This window comes from Oryzias latipes, chromosome 7 (assembly GCF_053564925.1).
Source record: "Oryzias latipes strain Hd-rR chromosome 7, Olatipes_Hd-rR_3.1".
In the NCBI taxonomy this organism is placed as follows: domain Eukaryota; kingdom Metazoa; phylum Chordata; class Actinopteri; order Beloniformes; family Adrianichthyidae; genus Oryzias; species Oryzias latipes.
The window spans coordinates 20,209,924-20,219,361 of record NC_136243.1 but is presented as its reverse complement, the minus strand read 5'-3'; the positions used below and the strand labels follow the sequence as shown (position 1 = coordinate 20,219,361).

Here is a 9,438-nt window from a genome sequence, read left to right as displayed (position 1 = left end):
TGTAGTTAAGAGCCTGGCAGAGTGACACACTTTACGTGTTTGTGAATGAGTTGAATAAAGTTTGAATTACTTTACTTTTTCTTGTATAACTACCTGATTACTTTTACTTTACAGTTACTTAAAAAAAAATATATTTATATATATCTGTTTTTAACCAGAGATCCATAATGGGGCAGTAAAAGAGCCACATGTGGCTCCGGACCCTTGGGTTGCAGACCCCTGACTTTGACCAAAAGTGATGTGAAAAATCATGGAGTCATGCTGCTGAATACAGGACAGGTTTCTCTCATGGAGCTTTGTTTTCTAAGACCAGCTATAATCTGAATTGTTACTGAGCTTTAGAAATCTTTTCACCCGTTGAAAAAATCTTTCAAAACCCACAAATTCCTTTGTTGGTATCTAGCATCATAAGACCATACGAGCTTTTTTTTTTTTTTTTTTTTTGCCTAAGACATTCAATTGGTTCAGGTTAACTGGGATTTCATAATAATCTTTATTAGCTGTGTTCTATTTTATTTACTTTATTTTGTACTTTTTTGTTGTTGAATACTTTTGGTATGGTAAAGTGCCTAGGATAGCACAAATTGAGATGCTTTCAGCATAATGGTGTTCACACTGGACAAGCAGGGAGCGCCGCTGTCTTTTTTTTATTTTCTACTGTTTACTAGCGCATGGCCACCACCTACAGTAGGAAGAGGCTTGGTGCTCTATTTTGAAATATGAAATATGAAATATGGTGTCACATGATTCCGGCTGGAAACGAACTACAATTATTTATTTCTCCTCCATTCCAACAATTTTTAACGGGTGGCACTTCCATGACTTGAAGGGACATCTTCCATTCGTCACTACCAAATCCGAGTTCCCTGATTGGTCAGAGTTCGACTTGGTTTTAACTTTGAACACACATTCAATGGACGCACGTTTTGTAGAAACTTGTGTAGTGTTGTGTGAATGTGAGAGTTTTGAACATGAAAGCCCAAAATGCTAATTTACGTAGACTTTTTATTGAAAGTGGTGAGTGTGCGTCACTAAAGGTGGTGTGAACGTAGCTTTGAGGCCTTCTCGCAGCAGACCAGTTGGGCTCCAAAGTGCCCCCCTTTTTCTTTTTAGTAGCTGTGATCTGTTCCATCCCTGAGCAATTGGTTGCTGGTTCATTTCAGCACCGGCCCCTGGACTTGAGAACAGAATAGTTCTACAGTCCTACTGTTTTAGCATACATAGCTTGCCTTGATGATGGAAAGAGTGGAGACAGGGACACTTGGCCCAACTGGTGTGCTAGGGGTAGACCCTAAAATATATGTATGTAATTATTGACAAAAAATTAAGCTGTTCTGCCTTAATTAACAACTATGTCTCTGATAAAATTTTTTTTTCTTTTCTTCCAAACAGGAGCGCCAAAACAGGAATAAACAATAGAAGGCATTTATCAGTGGCTTGATCAACGGTTACACTCGGACTTGATTTAAGGACAGAAGAATATGAAAATGCAACAAAGCCCTTCATTTTTGTGTTCTTTTTAATCCTGCTAAATCTGCCACTGTTCAGAGTTGTGCTTTTTCTTTGCTCCGTCTGCCACCAGTTTTTGTGCAGGGATAACAAGTCGATTACATGTAACATGTAGCCTAGTGGCCACCACATTGTTTTGTTCAGTTTGTGTAAACATTTCTCTTTCCGTTTAATTACACATCTTGCTGGCTTTTTTCCCCTCTTTTTTTCTTTATCCTATCCCTTCATCTCTCTAGTTAAGTCAGGGTTTGACTGCACAGTTATAAAAAGATGAAAAACAAAAAAAACTGCCACTTTATATTTTAGTACAATCAGGAGCAGATGTGTTCTTCCCCTGTTTTACCACTTGGGGGCAACATTGCCATTGTTCAAAGGTTTAATTTTGCCAACCCTGTTGGATGATCCTAAAGGCAATGTCGGACTTGGAGCTGTGTAATAAAACTTCAATGGTTCAACTATTTTTCATTCAAATCAAAAAAAGTATATTTTTTGGCTTACTACTGACAGTTTCATTTTAGAAACATGTTTTCTGGAGCCTTAATGCATTTCTTTGTTCCTGTAATTACTGGTGACTTGTCAAAGAACTGTTCACACAGTGACATTGCTGGAGAAATCAGGGATTGTGAAGTCACACAGGCCTCAAAACATTTCAGAGGAGGACTTTCTGAGGTGTCTGGGAAGAAGAAAAAACAACAGAAGTGTCCTCCACAACCAGAATTTTCTCCATAGAAATCAAGAAATTGTACTAACGACACCTTACACACGTTTATGCTTCTGTTGTCTCGAAGGGGGTCTACTGTTCTACAGACGTTTTTGCTAACACAATCCAGTCTGAAAGAATTGATGAACCCACAGTTTTATGACGCTTTAGCGAAATTATGTAACATTATACCTGAGTTGAATGAATTATGTTCCTTCTGTCTCCTCTTAAAAAAAAAAAAAGGGGGGGGGAGCCCACACATTTGTTCTTTCACCGTCATTCTGTCTTAATCCTGTTTTTTTTTTCCTAATTTTGTTTTGTTCAGTCCTTCATGTTGGACGAAATGCTAAGCTTTAATGTAGGAGCCTATATATTCAGTGAGAAAGCTTAAAATGTATAACCTAAAAAATTAATGTAACTGATTTACTGTCAAGTAAGAAAAAAAAATTAAGACTGAAAAGTGGTTTCTGTGTGTTTCCTTTTTTTATTGGATCCCACCATGATTTGCTTTTGCTTCAAAGTATTATGGTCGAATGGTCTCTGAAAGTTAAATTGGGTATTGTTTATACTGTGCAGCCCAACAGTTATGAGTTCTAAAAGAAACATTCTAGATGTTTATGAAAAGAAGTCTGAAAAGTGTCTTGCAGTTAAAAATGCAGTTATAAATTCATTTTATGGAGTTATAACAAATGCAGCCTATTTTCTATTATTGAGGAGTTTAAAGTGATGCAGTGCTGATAGCTGTAGGAGGTCTCCTTTAGGTGGAGGTTTCTAATTTGAATAAATAAATGACCAAGGCATACATCAACAAAGCTTGGATATCAGATCTTACTATAAATTCTAACGAATAAATGCAGGTTATATTGCTACATGTTTAGGTCATGTGCGTCGAGTGATTTTTTTTTTTGTCAGATCACATGTCAACATGAGACCTCTGATTTGAATCCTGCTAGAACTTGTTCCTTTGTATTGGTGTAGACAGTGAACTTGACTACGGTCACCTGAGTAAGAGCTGAATGTGTCACATTTATAAATGGCTAAAGCTGCACTTTGCACTGACGCGGTCCATGTACGTAATGAGAGATGATGAGCTGGAGCACCGTCTTCATCTCTTTTTGTTTCAACCTTTAGTAATATCTATGTTGATGTGAGGGCAAAGACACTATTAACCCAACCAACTCCTCTATCCATGCGCATCGTAGAACCAGGCAAAGATGAGAATCGAAAGGCTCTAAGCGAAGGCACTGCCTTCTGTTTTTGTTTTGTTTTTTAACTTGAAGAAGCATGAACTGGTTGTGATTGTGGGCCTTACAGTGCATGTTAGCAACAAGAGAAAAGAAAAGTGATTGCTGGAAAAAGAGGATAGTTAAACAATTTGAAAGGAGCTTTAGACCCTAGAGGTTAAACTGATTAGCTTACCAACTGCTGCAGTGGGAATCCCTTGTTTGGTGAAACTATCTTGGTTTTTCTTTATAAAAAATAAATCCTTAATAAACTGTCCAGTTAAAAACAAACGTGTCTTCTCATGAATTCTCAATTAATCCTCCGCTTCTGCAATATCATTAAAAACGTTATTATTTGAGCTGCTTTTTGACTAACTTTTTAAATGGCATCCAGGTATCAAAACATGCGTCTGTCTGTTCTGCTTCAAGAGCTTAAGTTTGTCTAAATATTTCATTGGTGCATGTACATTCATTTAAAGCAGAAGCTGTTTGGCTTAAGATGTAAACTTTTACCCATGTTTGCTGAAAAATGCCACTTAAAAATAAATAGAACATTACAAAATAATATTTAAATAAATAAAATAAAACCCAGCACTAAATCCTTTGGATAGGCATTGAAAATGTAAAATTAAATTACTTATTTACCACCACTTAAAATAGAGATCTAGTTCCAGTGTTGTACATGGTGGGAACTCTCCATGGTGCTGATTTTAAAATTCTAGGAATTCTGTTTCCATGAGCAAAAAAGTTACATATTAACAATATTTTATGCAAATAATGGATAAGAAAATGCTTTACAAGAATCACTATGTTTATCAAAATTAGTAAAATATTTATTTTTTATGCTTAAGTACTACTATGCATGGTGCAAATGTAACAGGCAATAATCACAAAAATAAATAGAATTTAAAATTTATTTTTGAAAGGGACATTTATGTGACACAATGATACAAAGCAAATATTGAAATAAAAGAGAAGAAAATACAAAAATCATTCCAGGTAGGCTCCCTTTGGACTCCGGGTACTCTGGTGTTCAATGCAACAATTACTCATAAAAGAAGTTAGTATTATTTTCTTCAGTCAATATTACCACTTGATCATGTAAAGTTTCAGTCAATTCTTTTGAAATACTCTGATATTCAATGATGAAAAGGAACTGAATGTGTTTAAAAGCCCTCAGAATGTTTAGACGTGTTCATATGACAGAACTGTAAACACAGCGTTTAACTGGGCCAAAAGAAAGTGTTTTCTGCAAAAATATAATCTAAATCTTACATATTAACTATGGTGTGAAATCAGAGTGAAATGTGGAAAACATGGCCATTAATCTGTTTTATAGTTTATTATTTCCCTGACAGTTGTTTGGTGGTCTACAGCTTCAACGACGCGCGTTCAGAGGGTCGCCAGTAGGTGGCATTTCATTGCATGTAGCTCCATATGTTTAGTACATCCAAATAAACAATGCAGCTTCAGTGATTTTAAACCCTCTGACACGTTGCAGGTTTTTTTTCTTCTGGGTATGAGAGTTGAGCCTCAAGCTGTTGAGATCAGGCATCTTGTCACAGCTTTGCGAACTATAACAGACTATAAAAATAGGTGCACGCTGCAAAATGGATTATTGTGTGATTCTAACTAAAAGTGGAAACTGGGATATGTGATCAAATAAAAAAACACCCGCATGATCCAATTGATTCCAATTTTAGGCCTATCCTGACCCTCATTGCCAAGAAATCAAATTGCATAAAATAGACGAGTGATCCGTTTAAGAAACCTGAAAAAGACCTCTCAGATGGAAGTTAGGAAGTATTTAAAAAACGTATAAAATATTCAAAATAAATACTTAAATGTGTGGTAAATCCTGCGCTTTTCCATATCCATGTTATTAAACATAGAACATGCTTTCAGGACAATAACTGTAATCGATCTAAACTAATTATATCATGGTAGCGTAAAGAACCTGCGCATTGCGTCCATCCCAAGCAACTCTCACACAAAATGCTTTGCAGGAGCACCGGTTTCCGAGTGCGTTTATGCAAAACCTAGGAAAAGAGTGACAGCACAGAAGCGAGCCTGATGCGGCTGTGATTGGCAATCTGGGCCTGTTTCTCTGCATGGCAGTATGGGTCAGAAGATTGATTTAAAAAAAACAAACATCAAATGTGAAGCACGATGCTGTAGATTCCTCTCTTGGCATTCACCGCGTGCCTTAATTGTATGGACATTAAATCAAGGTCCGCTGTGAACACGCAGAGTGACAACCTTTGAAGTGGCTTTCTCGTCCTGCTGATGTGTGCAGTGTGAAGCCCCTGCACAGCTCCTGACCTGCTCACCCTCACACCCCCCTGGATCGTTTTAGTGCCGGGAGGACACAACATCACATTTTCGGTGACTTTGTTGCAGTCCCCCCGTCCCCCGTGCGCACATGGGTACATAGACACGCATACAGAAAAAAAAGCCGCTTTGCATTACAATCACGCGCGCGCATGCACACAAATACGTATTTTGGGTACTCAAATCTAAAGCCGATTTATAGCCTGCACCAGCAATAAAGCGCGTGCTGCCACGTTTGTTTCAATGGATACAGAGGAATATTGACATGACTGCACCATTGATCAACATCAAAGACCACCAGAATAATAGCCATGTCTTAAAGATGTGGACCAACTTGAATATGTCCATAGAAATAAAGGAATTCTGTAACCTCTGATTCTGTGGTTGTGCGTCTTTACGCACAATCTTGGCAGGTTTCCTTGGAGTGGCAACTCACGCTGCGCAGTGTATCGCCTATAAAAAAGCTTTTCGTGCACAGCAATCTAAACCACAAGCCAACAACTAGAGTGAAAAATAAAGAAAATCAACAATGGCAGGACGTCTTCCTGCTATTTGTGTGAAGCCATCCATCCCCCTGTGAAGAGTACTGTATGTTCCACTTGGCTTGGATGCAGTTCCTCGACTTGTCCACGATCAACGCCCTCGGACAGAACGCGCCTCCTCTGTCCTCTCCTGCAGCTGCACTACAGAAGGCTAGCTTTACATTAGGTTTACCTATATCTTGACAACCGAAGCTGTTCCCCTACTGCAATCTAGACGGATCGACTACACACAGAGCAGTTTAGATCTAAACCAATCTCCAATCGGTGCGTAAATCTTCATCTTTAAGAACATCTCCTCTGATCCAAGAGTCAGTCGGTTCCGTTTGAATATGTATCTTTAATCTGACCCATCTCGATCGGAGTCCAGCCCTGGATGCGCGCCCCCCTTTCTCGCTCTCCATCGTTGCGGGCTGTATGATCCACTGGCTCGCAGATTAGAGCGCCCCTCTCTTCCCATCCTAGACAATTGCGAGTCTGGCTGATTGGGTTTCAGCGCAAGAGGATTACATGGGCGCGCAATGACGTCATGGCCCGCGGCCCAAGTTACCCCCCCCCCCCCACCTCATGCCCACAGTCTCTACGAAAACCAAATTCTCATCAGCCCCGAACGTCCTTGAAACCACCGACCTGACTTTTTTCCTGCAGCGCTTAATGCATGCCTGCATATACGGCTGTAGACTGCAGTTAGCAGTATCTAAAAGACTTCGCTTCAGCCTGGAAGGAATAGGTAGAATGTCAGCAGTTAAACGTGGAGGAAGCAGAAACGTGGGAAATCGAATAACGCATGTGCGCGTTTGAACTTCTTGGAGCGTGGAGGCGCATTTTCTCCCACTGATCTGCCTTCAACAGAACACTGTGACCGGGCTGGGAGGTGACCTCTCTGCTATTATGAGTTCTCCATTTACCAACAAAAAAAAAGCTTCTAGACACAAGTCCACTAGTATCTAAACCAAACTGAGAATCAACGATTATATATATATCTATATATCTATATATCTATATATCTCTCTCTCTCTCTCTCTATATATATATATATATATATATATATATATATATATATATATATATATATATATATATATATATATATATATAATGCATATTTTGATTTAGCTTGTGATGTAGCACAGTAATAAACCCTCACAATCGTGCAGCTGCTTTCTGTTTATATCTAAATGTTTCATCCAATCTCTTTGTTTTTTATTTGCTTATTTATTTCTATTTCTAAATATGCATGTGCTCCGGAATTTATTTCTGAGGCCTTCGGCCTGTGCTCTAGTAAAACTAAAGGCACGTAGCCTTACGTTTATTTCTAACTTCATATTTATTATGGTAAAGCTACTCTTGCTTTTGCCTCACCAAAGCAGTGCTGTTTTAGCGCATATGCACAGTTTCGAACAGGTTCAAATCCTATTGGTTTGTCGACATACAATTCAGTTCTAATATTAGTGGACTTAAAAAATTCCACTGTCACGTGTTTCCTGTAATCTTCTCTTAATGCTCAAAGCCATTTTTAAGAATTAAAAAATAAAAAAAATGCACATACTAATGCCAGTTATCTAATCATTTGTTTTTTAGGTTAAGTTGTTTTATTGGAATTTTAGCAGCAATGCATGATGCATTTTGTAATGTTACTCTTTAAACTATACTGTAAAGTCCACTCGTTTGATATGATGTCTCAAACTCACATCTTTTTGCATTCAAACCTCGTCCCGCGGAAATACGTCTGATTGAAGTCCCGGATGAAACTGTCATTATATGTTTTGAATGTTCCTTTTCTTCTGCTCCTGTGACCATACCTCCCACTGTTGGCTGAACAAAGAAATGGAAAGGAGGAACCTTCTGCAGTGTTTATGGGGAAAGTGCCTGCAGAATTGCAAATGCGCGCCCTATTTTCTTTTTTTAAACAGATGCAATGTTAACTGTTTTAACCGGCATGATTATTTGAACCCGTGCCACAATCTGCATCTGAAAACGTCACCGCCACATTTACATTAAGGCAAAGGAGCCCTTCCATTCAAGGCCTATGTGTGTGCTAAAACCTCCTGCTTCGCATCAATAAGTAAATAAAAAATAAACAAAAATTAGTGACTCATGCGTGAAGAGAGCGCATCCTTTGTCCAAATAAAGCTTTAAAAATAGATCCACGCTTAGAGTCAAAATCCTTTGTATTCTCTGGCATCCTCCAGGTCTGTACCATAAATCTGGGTCCATCCATCATATCTTCTGGTTTGCTGCAGCCGAAGGATTTGATCTTTGGGCGGCAAAAAAAAAGAAAACACTCAAAACGCGGTTGCATCACGCACCAAACTTCAGCCAAAGAAATCCTCCGTGTCTGTCCACACGCACGATGAGGCAGACGGAAGGTTTGCGGTCTGAGCTGCGGCTGCTTTTTCCTCTGCTCGTCTCTTCCCTCTGCAGAGCTGAGCGGCCTCCACATCTTAAGCGCAATGAAGGGGGAGCTGTCCCTATGCATTACAATGACATTCAGGGCCCTATTCATTCAGCCACTGTCTAACGGTCTTTGGACGGCAAATGCACCCCCATCGGGGAGTCGCAGCCCCCTCATTACACCCCCAATCCCTACACGAAGCCCCCCACAAAAGCTTCAACAAAAGAGTGGTGAGTCGGCCCCAGTTGTGTGAGCTGCGGCCCCAGGACTTTTTAGGAATGCTGGGAATTTTTTTTTCCTCCTATGCATTTGAATTGCACCAAGAAACGTCCAGTGGGAAGTTACAATGTAAAGAATGCATTTTTGATAAAGGTCCTCTCGGATGTTATGACAAAGAAAACACGCGTTAACTGCAAAGACAGACTGTTTTATAAAAGCTGGGGAAAACAAACGCACAAAAGGTTACCAACACGTGCTTCACAGCATTGAAAAAGTCGTTTATGGAGAACTATCTACCTGTTTGCATTTTTAGATATTGCCAAATATGGGCTAGTTTAACCAAAACTTACAGAAATAAAATACGTTCAATTAAATACTTATTATTTTGATAAATTGACATTTTAGTAGATAGCTTCTATAGCAACAACAACAATAATAATGTTATTATTCTTTATGTATTTGCATATAAAACATTTCTGTTTTTCCCCCCATGAAATACATTGATTTCCTGAAAGGCCCATA

General features: G+C 38.9%; 1 non-coding gene across 1 annotated transcript; it reads right to left on the bottom strand.

Annotated features, from left to right (window-relative positions):
* Window positions 1-5,597: 5,597 nt before the first annotated feature.
* On the bottom strand, window positions 5,598-5,701 carry mir124-1 (microRNA mir-124-1). The gene has a single exon (NR_107114.1). It is a non-coding gene; the product is annotated as a microRNA mir-124-1 (primary transcript).
* Window positions 5,702-9,438: the final 3,737 nt, after the last annotated feature.